Here is a 9068-nt window from a genome sequence, read left to right on the forward strand (position 1 = left end):
GACAGCAATCCACCGTCCAGTGTCTCTCCTCTGGGACACGGACGCCTGTACGGCCCCTCTGCAGGAAGTGGGAGCACGAAGGGCAGCTCGAGCCTGTGGGTGAAGACGGGGAGATGGCGGTCTCCTGCTTTCCCTGGGGGCGGTGAGTAGAGGCAGCCGATGGCATCCCCTGGTTAGATGCCCACCCCGCCACCTGCAGGCCCCACGCCCCTCCCAGGAGGCACCCAAGATTCCAGATGGACAGAAACCCGAAGAGATTCCCCTGAGATGACCAGATTTGCAGTCAGAGGCCTCGGCTGGCCTTGGTTCGCGGTATAGCCTGAATAACTGTGCCCACATTTGTTATATGGTGACCTTCCTCTCCAGCGTGAGGGTGTCTGGAGGGGCCTTTGGGAAGTGATTAGGTCATGGGGTGAAGCCTTCACGAACGGGATGAGCCCCCTTATAAGAGACCCCGGACACCCCAACCCTGGCGCCACGTGAGCACCCAGCAAGGAGATGGCTCTGGGAACCAGAATGGCCTCCTGGACGCTGACTCTGTCGGCGATCTCAGACCTCCAGTTCCGGAACTACGAGAGGTCAGTGTCTTGTCCAGAGGCACCCGGTTGGCGGCATGTTTGCTAGGACAGCCTGAGGGATGAGATGGCCCCGCTGCGGGATGCGGTACTGTGTCCCGGGTGCGGTGGCTGCTCTCTGGCAGGCTCACTCCTGACACCGTGTGCCACGATTTCCAAACACGTCTAGTGGGCCGGGCCGTCCATAGGAAGTTGGTCAAAAATGATCCTGGGCAGTTATGTCTGTGGAGCGGAGAAAACTGCCATCGAGAAGGGACAGACTCGGACATTCCTGAGCTGGGACTGCCAGCCGGGTCCTAACTGTCCACGTGACCGGGGCCGGTCCCCCCTCTCTGATGTCACAGCCTCATCTGTCGCAGTGTCTGCGGGGCACTCAGGCCCCCATGATGGGTGAGACCAGGGATACGACAGAGGGTCCCCGCTCCACCACAAACACACCAGGAGCACGAGTAACACACTAATAATAAAAATGGCATCCTTAACACATGAGCATGAATAAAACATTACAGCAACGGGATCGGAAGGCCAAGGAGGCAGAGGGAGGACGTGGTAAGGGACCTGTCCGCAGCAGGCCGTGGCGAGGGGCCGGGGGAGGCCTGGGAAGCATGGCCCTACAAGCACAAGCAGCCACCCCGGGTGCGGGCAGCCACGGTCACAGCCCCCCGCTATCCGACCAAGACGTGAAATCACTGTCTCCGATGGGCCCGCTGCCAGAAGCTGGGGGCCCGCGCCCCTCACAGTGCAGACAGGGGTGGGGACAGGCAGTGGTGCCGGAGCCACCGAGGGGGCAGAGCTGGCTTCAGGCCGCCTCCAGGTGTGTGAATGCGTCCTCTGATCGCCTTGAGTAGAGGGAGATCTGCCTGAACGCTGTTCCTTGTCTGGCATCCTGGGATCGAGCCCCATGTCGGGATCCGTGCTTGGCAGGGCGTCTGCGTTTCCCTCCGCCTGCTGCTCCCCCTGCTAGTGCTCCCCCCCCCGCTCTCTCTCTTAAAAAAAAGAAAAGAAAAGTGATTCTTCATGACACAGAAGATTCAAAAAGGGTTTTCATCCCCCAATTCCCTGCACGCTCCTCTCTCCTGGGATCTTTGTCCTCTGCTCCCTGACCCTGCACTGGGCCTGTGTCCCCGCTACCTCCCAGGAGCTCTCCTGACCCTGAGATACTGAGTAAGTATTGCTCTCACGTGCCAATAAACAATCAACTCAGGATTCTTCGTTTCTAAGTTAGCCCTCGGGTCCCTCTCCCACATCCCCATCAGTAACACCCGTACTGATGAGCGTGGACACTGAAGTGTAGACAGGCCTGTTGGGGACGTGTGTACCTCAGGTGACCCGTCCATCACAGCCATCACGACAGAGCCCATGGCAGACTCCCAGAAGAGGAGCCGAGCGCAAGCTGGGACCCCGAGGGGGTGACGGGCAGTCACTGGTGCCCGCTCTCTGTGTCTGCCCCTGAGCGCCAAGCAGCGGACCGGCCTGATCGCCAGGGGCCACGGTCTTCATCTGGCGACGCCTCGCAGGGCCTCTGGCAGTGGTACAAGCCCCTCCTCACTCCCAGGGTGCGCCCCACCCTCCCATGGGGGCGAAGACACCAGAAGGTGGTGAAGGGGGGGAGGTTATGGGATTTCTCCTCCCCAGAAATCTGGCTCCGGGATTTGTGTGATAAACAGCACCGAGGAAAGGGAGCCCATTTAGAATAAAGACTGCCTGGGGCATGGCTCCTGCCCTGTGAGCTCTGAGAAGGGGCAGCCCAGGGAAGTGCCCTGGGAAAGGGATGCTGAGTGTGGCTCTGGTCCTGGGCTGGACGCAGGGCTGCCCTCGGGGTGGCCTAGGTGGCTCTGTGTGACTCCACGAGCCCTCTCTCCCCAGCGCCGGGGACATTTCTCTCGCACTGGCTCTTCAGGAAGGAACATCAGCTGCTTCTTCAACCTTCCCCAGGGGTCTCCCCCAGCTTCCCTGGGCGACAAGCTCTCCGTCCGTCCTCTCTGCTCGGTGGCCTCACGGGCTTCCAGCATGTTCTCTCCCGCCAGAGGCAGACGTGTCCCCGGCAAGGGCTCTGGTTCCCCCCACTGCGGTCAGCTCAGAGGGAGACGTGGCAAAACAAATGATTTTAGAAGAGTGTAATGGCAGCATCACAAAAATCCAGCATAAAGGGAACCAGGAATGCCCCGACCCCCCCTCGGAGGCCCAAGAGAAGCCGAGCGGCCCCCACCACAACCCCCAGCCGGCCCACAGCAGCCTTCGGGGCAGGTCCACACAGCAGGAGACTGGGATGTCATTATCCGAGTGCCGGCCATCAGAACGCTCCTATTACTAAACACACAGCATTCTCTCCGCCCCCACGGCCTCCGTTTTACGTCTGCGGGAAGAATTCCGGGCACAAGACTTACAGATGACTGAAACGCAGACACCATGAACAGCTTGACAAGGGGTAAAACTCCCTTCCTCCCCTGGGCCCTCTGGGACGTTGGGGCCCCGGTGGGACAAGGCCCCGTAGGGATGGGGGAGGACAGCACGGGTGTCGAGCGCATGCGTGAGGCACAGCAGGGCAGGAGACAGAGGGACCGACAGCCGGCTTTGCCGACAGAAGAGAAAGCCACAGATGTGGGAAGTGAGCAGAGCTACGATCTTGGCGGTGGGAGCATCTGCGTGAAGCAGCAGCATCTGCGGTACGGATGGCCCAGTACGGGAGGACGTGTAGACAGGGAGGATAGAGGACAGAGAGGCTTTCTTCCATGCCAGAAAGTAAGGAAATGCTCAGGCAACAGCAGGGCCACGTGAGCAGCCACAGAGGCCAGTCGGAAGGGCTCCCATGGGCAACCCGGGGGCCATCCGAGCACCGAATGATGAAAGGAACGGGTTATGACTCACAGCATGAAACAGGAAGCCCGGGTCCCCCCTGACTTAAATTACTAAATGAACAGACTGTAAGCACCATGAAGAACGGTATATTCACGCAATCGCACCGTCGGTGTGCACGCAGAACAGTCCCCAACCACAGCAAGAGAGGGGACGTGGAACAGTGGGGAAGCCGTCTGAGGGCACCTTGCCGGGACACGTGGAAATCAGGCGGGATGCCAGAGACCCAGGCCCACTTCTCCAGCCGCCTCGACAAAGGACACACCCTGAGGAAACCTCAGAGGAAGCCCACAGGTAGTCCGCCCACGTGCCAAGGACACAAAGGTCACACACGTCCCGAGGAACGTCCTGGATGGAAGGCCACGAGGGGGCAGGGCCACCAAATGCAAGGAGGGGTCCTGGGAGGATGGTTTTCTCTGCAGGCAGTGTGGGGACGGTTAGTGGAAGCAGAGCAAGTCTGTGGACTGGGTGGCCGTGGAGGGTCAGGCCAGTTCCCTCATCCAGACGGCGGTGCTGGGAAGCGGGAGAGAAGGTCCTTCGCTGTAGGAAACGCATGCTGAACGTGGGTGGGTGACGGGCATCGCGGCGGCAGCCAACCCTCCAAGGCCTCAGCACTTTGCACTTCTGGCATTCTTGCGAGTCTCCTGTAAACTCGAAACTCTTTAGAGAGAGGAAGACGTACGGCACCATGTGGCGGAGAGTCTCTGAGTGACTTAGGATGGGACGGGGGGCGGGTAGTGCACCGGTCACCACATTTTTGGCTCCACGTTTTATTTTTAAGATTTTATTTATTTATTTTAGAGAGAGAGCGTGCGCTTGCAAGCATGGGGAGGGGGAGGCAGAGGGAGAAGGAGAACCTCTCAGGCAGACTCCACACCGAGCAGGAGCCAGGCGCGAGGCTCCATCTCTCGACCCTGAGATTATGACCTGAGCCGAAATTAAGAGTTGGCTGTTAGACCGCCCGAGCCCCCCCAGCCTCCCGGACCCACATCTGACGATTTCGGCCAACTCCGCTGACACTGGCTGTACCATCTGTGCTGGGCTCTGCAGAGAACACGGGAGGCTCAGGGGGCCGATGCAGACACATAAGCGGGGCTTTACTCCAGGACTGGGCTCAGGAGGTCTCTGCCATCTGCAGGCCAGAGAACAAGGAAAGCCCATGGGGTCCTTCAGTCTGAGGCTTGAACCTGATCTTTGCAGCACAGTGACCCACGGTGGCCTTACAGGTAACACAGAAGCAGGACTGTCCTGAGCTCAGCTTAAAAATCAGGGGCCAGTCTGGGGGCGCCTGGATGGCTCCGTTGGTTGAGCGACGAACTTCTGATTTCCGCTCAGGTCACGATCTTGGGGTTGAGGGACTGAGCCCCATGTCAGGCTCCAAGTGGACCCTGCTTGGGAGTCTCCCCCTCTGCCCCTCCCCCCACCCTCGGAAATAAATAAAATCTTTACATTTCATTTTTAAAAATCAGTGACCAGTCTGGGGATTAAAATAAGCAGATGTACCACATTCTTCAGAGACGGACAGACCCTCCTTTAGAGACTACTGACAACAGAAAATCGCTGATAAAGAAACACGGATGCCTTCAGACAGGGAAGATGTGTTCTCCCGAAGGCGGAGGTGAGCTTGTACAGCTTGTCACTTTACCTTCTGCCTCTCCACAGACAGGGAGGGACCCACATGGTCTGTGCGGAAGCGAGGCCAAGATACACGAACCCCCAAGCCCACAGGATAGCCAGGGCCCTTCCCTAAGAGGCCGAGCCCACGGCCCCCTCAGCTCCCAGAGAAGACAAAATGATGCTACTTGCTTGTGATCAGACTCCTGACAAGGCCACTTCGTGAGCTGTCTGAGGACAGCCACCATGAGCATCTTTGTCTCAGGAAACCAGTTCTGAGCACAGTGTTTAATTCTAGACATGGCCGAGGGCCCTCTGCAGTTCCTGGAATGCTTTGGGAGACAGATGCTCTCAGTCGGTGATGGAGTTCTAGAACATAGGTGAGGTTGGGTGGGGTAAGGTCCTGGGCCGATGACCAAGAAAGAATTCTTGAGACGTCTTTGGTGCAAAACGGCGGTTTATGAAAGCCCGGGGACAGGACCCGTGGGCAGGAAGAGCGGCCCCGGGTTGTGAGGGGTGGCAGGTTCTGCACCATGGGGGTGGTGGGGAGAGGAAAAGGGAGGTTTCAAGAGAACTTTCATATGCTAAAGAGGACCTACAAGATAGGATACCAGAGGCCTTGCCATCGCCAAGGTCATATTGCCCTCTAGCAAGGTATTAACATTAAGATGGGTGGGAGATTCCTAGAGAACGTCACAGATGTCCCACCCAGGAGTTGGGCGGGGGATGCAAGGTGTCAGCTTTTGCTTTGTTCTCAGCCAGCATTCTGTCCCTCATTAGTCGCAACACCTGCTACCCTCCTGTCTCCACTGGCCAGGTCAGTCTCTGTCCCTTTCAAACCCCTGCACTTCAGGTGCGTCTCTTTTATACCATGGAGTTTGGGTTTTGCTTCTGAGCCATTTTAAAGTTTCTTTTTCAAGGGTTAAGTAACGTGTCTGCCTATGACTGCCATGTCTGGTCTCAACTCTGTCATTTACGTCATGTGGCAATTACTGTGTGTGTCGTGCTACATTAAATGTTCCCTCATTCGATGTGTTCTTTGTGTTCTGCGACAGACTGATTCTGGTACTGGGGAAGGACTGTATTTTCACTCCAGTGGATACTGATGTGAAGTGTTGCGGTTCGCGAATGGTCAACAAAGAATTTTTGAGACATCTTTGGTGCAAAAGGGGTGGTTTTATTAAAGTATAGGGCCAGGACCCATGGGCACAAAGAGCTGCTGGGGGCGTAGGGCGGGGGGAGCAGTCCTGATTCTCTACTTTAAGTTGGGAGGGGTTTAGGGAGAGCCTCTAAGGAATCTGGAATTTCTAGGACCTTGAGGGGTCACCCAGTACTGTCTGGTAAAGCCTTAGTCAGGAGACCCTTCAAAGGTCTCGGTGGGTCACGTGTGGGTCACGTGCTTGGGTGATTGCACGCATACCCCGGGGGCACCGCCATTTGTGAAAGGAGACTTGCAGGGTCCTGAAGGTCCAGCTGCTGTCACACTGCGGTTGCCTTTTGCCCTTAAGCAAGTATCCACATAAGACCCTTGAGATCCTGGAGGAAGGTGACCCTGCCTGTCTCAAGCAGCTGTCAGTGCGCTGCGCTGCGGGAACAGAGGCAGAGAGAGAGATAAGATTGATTGTGCTTATAACCCCGCAGCCCACTGACAAACACTTGAGGCGGAGGAACGTAACCTCCTCCAGGAAACTCCCAACTGTCCTCACTGTTAGGTCCCCCAATAATGGGTCCGTGATTAAAGGAGCGAGACTGATACAAAGCGAAGGTCAAGTAAAGCTTTATTTCACGCCAAGCATCAAGAATCAAACCCAATGTTCGGGGCCACACCTCTTACTAGAGAGGGCGACCTTTCTCTGTTTCACAGACTAGTTTTTAGGGTTGGGCCTGGCCACACACAGGTGGCCAATGAGATTGTAACACACAGAGAAAGCTGCACAGTGATGCTAGGTGACCAACTGAATTACAATTTACCCTATAGTAGACATTTGACCCAGCCTATCACCTTGGTTAGAACTGGCACCCAAAAGGCTCCCAAAGGTCAGGGCCCATACTCCTTGGTAGCCAGGGAGACAGTATGCATCCCCCGCACTGATCGGATGTCTCCACCTGGCCTGACCCACCCTTGTATCTGGGCTTTGTTACCTGGGGCTGGTTTCCGGGAATTGTTTTTAAGTAAGTCCCCTAGGGGAAGGGGAGCAGGGACAGTTTAAGGGTTAAACAACAAAGTTATTGTTTAACCTGGATGGAAGCCTCTGGCCTTACACTCACGTTCATACTTTGCTGGAGGGAAAAAACCACGTCAGCTTGACCACAGCCAGGCCCCCGGACACTGCCATGAGTCTCTACCAGATCTAAGTCCTTTTGGAACTTCCCTTTGTCTTTCCCTCCCCAACCCCCAAGTCTGTAAGTCCCTCCTCACAATCCCCGAACAGCAGCTCTTTCTGCCCACGGGTACTGTCCCCGTGCTTTAATAAAACCACCTTTTTTTGCCCCAAAGACGTCTCTTGGCCGCAGGCTCCAGACTCCAACACTCTAAACCACACCACATGGGCTGTAACTTACAAGGAAGGTTAAGTGTCTACAATGGATAAAAGGTGTCCTGGAGAAGGAAATTGTAACAATGTAACAAAACCACCATTTGAAACTATAAGCCTTGTTGGGGCTCTAGGAGGCTGTCAGCTTTGCATCCTCTAACTCCAGGTCCGCATCACAGGGTTGTAAGATCAAGCCCCAGAGCCGCCGCTCAGCAGGGAGTCTGCTTGAGAGTTTCTCCCTGGGCCCCTCCCCAACTCATGCTTTCTGTTTCTCTCTCTAAAATAAATAAATACATTTTTTAAAAAATAAAATAAAATTTACAAGGGCGCCCACACTGGGCACGGAGTCTGTTTAAGACTCTCTCCCTCTGCTCCTCCCCCTCCCCCGCTCAAGCAAGCTCTCCCTCTCTCAAAAAATAAATAATTTTTTAAAAACAAAATTACAACCCTTGAAGATATTCCAGAGATAAAAGATGTGAATCTATATAATTCAAAGGACCCACTGCACTGGGTACCAGGAGAAATGGATCCAGAATGGTCTGCTGAGAACACAGCCTAGCAAACTTCCTCCATAGAACTAACCTTCCCGGCCTTTCTCAGCTATCGTGTCTTCTCTAATGTCCCGTTGCCAGGGTTTGGCTGTTCGTACCCTCCTCTATCTCCGAGAAGCTCATTTATGCATCTGTCAGCTGTCCGGGAGCTAGAATTCCTGTCCCTTTCAAAGGTCCTTCTTGCTGATCTAAGATCAAGTTGACAGGAGACGGATTAACAGGAGAAAATCCAATTTAACAGTGTACACATGGGAAACCCACACAGACATGGGTCCAGAGCCCAGCAAAATGAGGTTTACGTGTCATTCTGAACTAGGAAGAAATGAGGTTTACGTGTCATTCTGAACTAGGGTGAAGAGGGCAAGGGTCTAGGGCTTCCAGGAAAGAAAAGGAATTCACAGGAAGAGGACAGTGAGTACAGGTTTGGTAAACCAATGTTTGCGGGGCCACACAGACCCACTGGGCCCAGGAGACTCTGATCCAACAGGGGGCCGGGCTCCTCCTCCCTGTCTCCCACCCCTGGTTCATACAGGCAGCTCTCTTCCTGGAGCAGGGCCCCTATCAATTTTTATTTTATTTTATTATTATTATTATTATTATTATTATTATTGGCCATTGAGCGGGAGGCAAAGAGCTTCTCCCGAATCTCAGTTTTGATGTCTTTAGAACTCAAAATAAATCGACCTATCTGGGGCAGCCCAACCTCAGCCCCCAACAGCACATTCCCGCCAAGTCCCTGCTGGCTGTAGCTATTCACAGTCACAGCCTGGTCGTACCTGCTGAGAACCTAAGTGTTTTCTCTGGGTAGTCTTTGTGCATTAGCAGAAAGGCACATGTTACAAAGGATAACCTCAATCTTCATAAAAAATCCCTTCAGCCCCAATCAAGGAAGCCATCTCCCCTGTGTGGGTTTTAAGTGTGTTGAGATCCTTCAGAGA

This window comes from Lutra lutra, chromosome 6, assembly GCF_902655055.1.
Source record: "Lutra lutra chromosome 6, mLutLut1.2, whole genome shotgun sequence".
Classification (NCBI taxonomy): domain Eukaryota; kingdom Metazoa; phylum Chordata; class Mammalia; order Carnivora; family Mustelidae; genus Lutra; species Lutra lutra.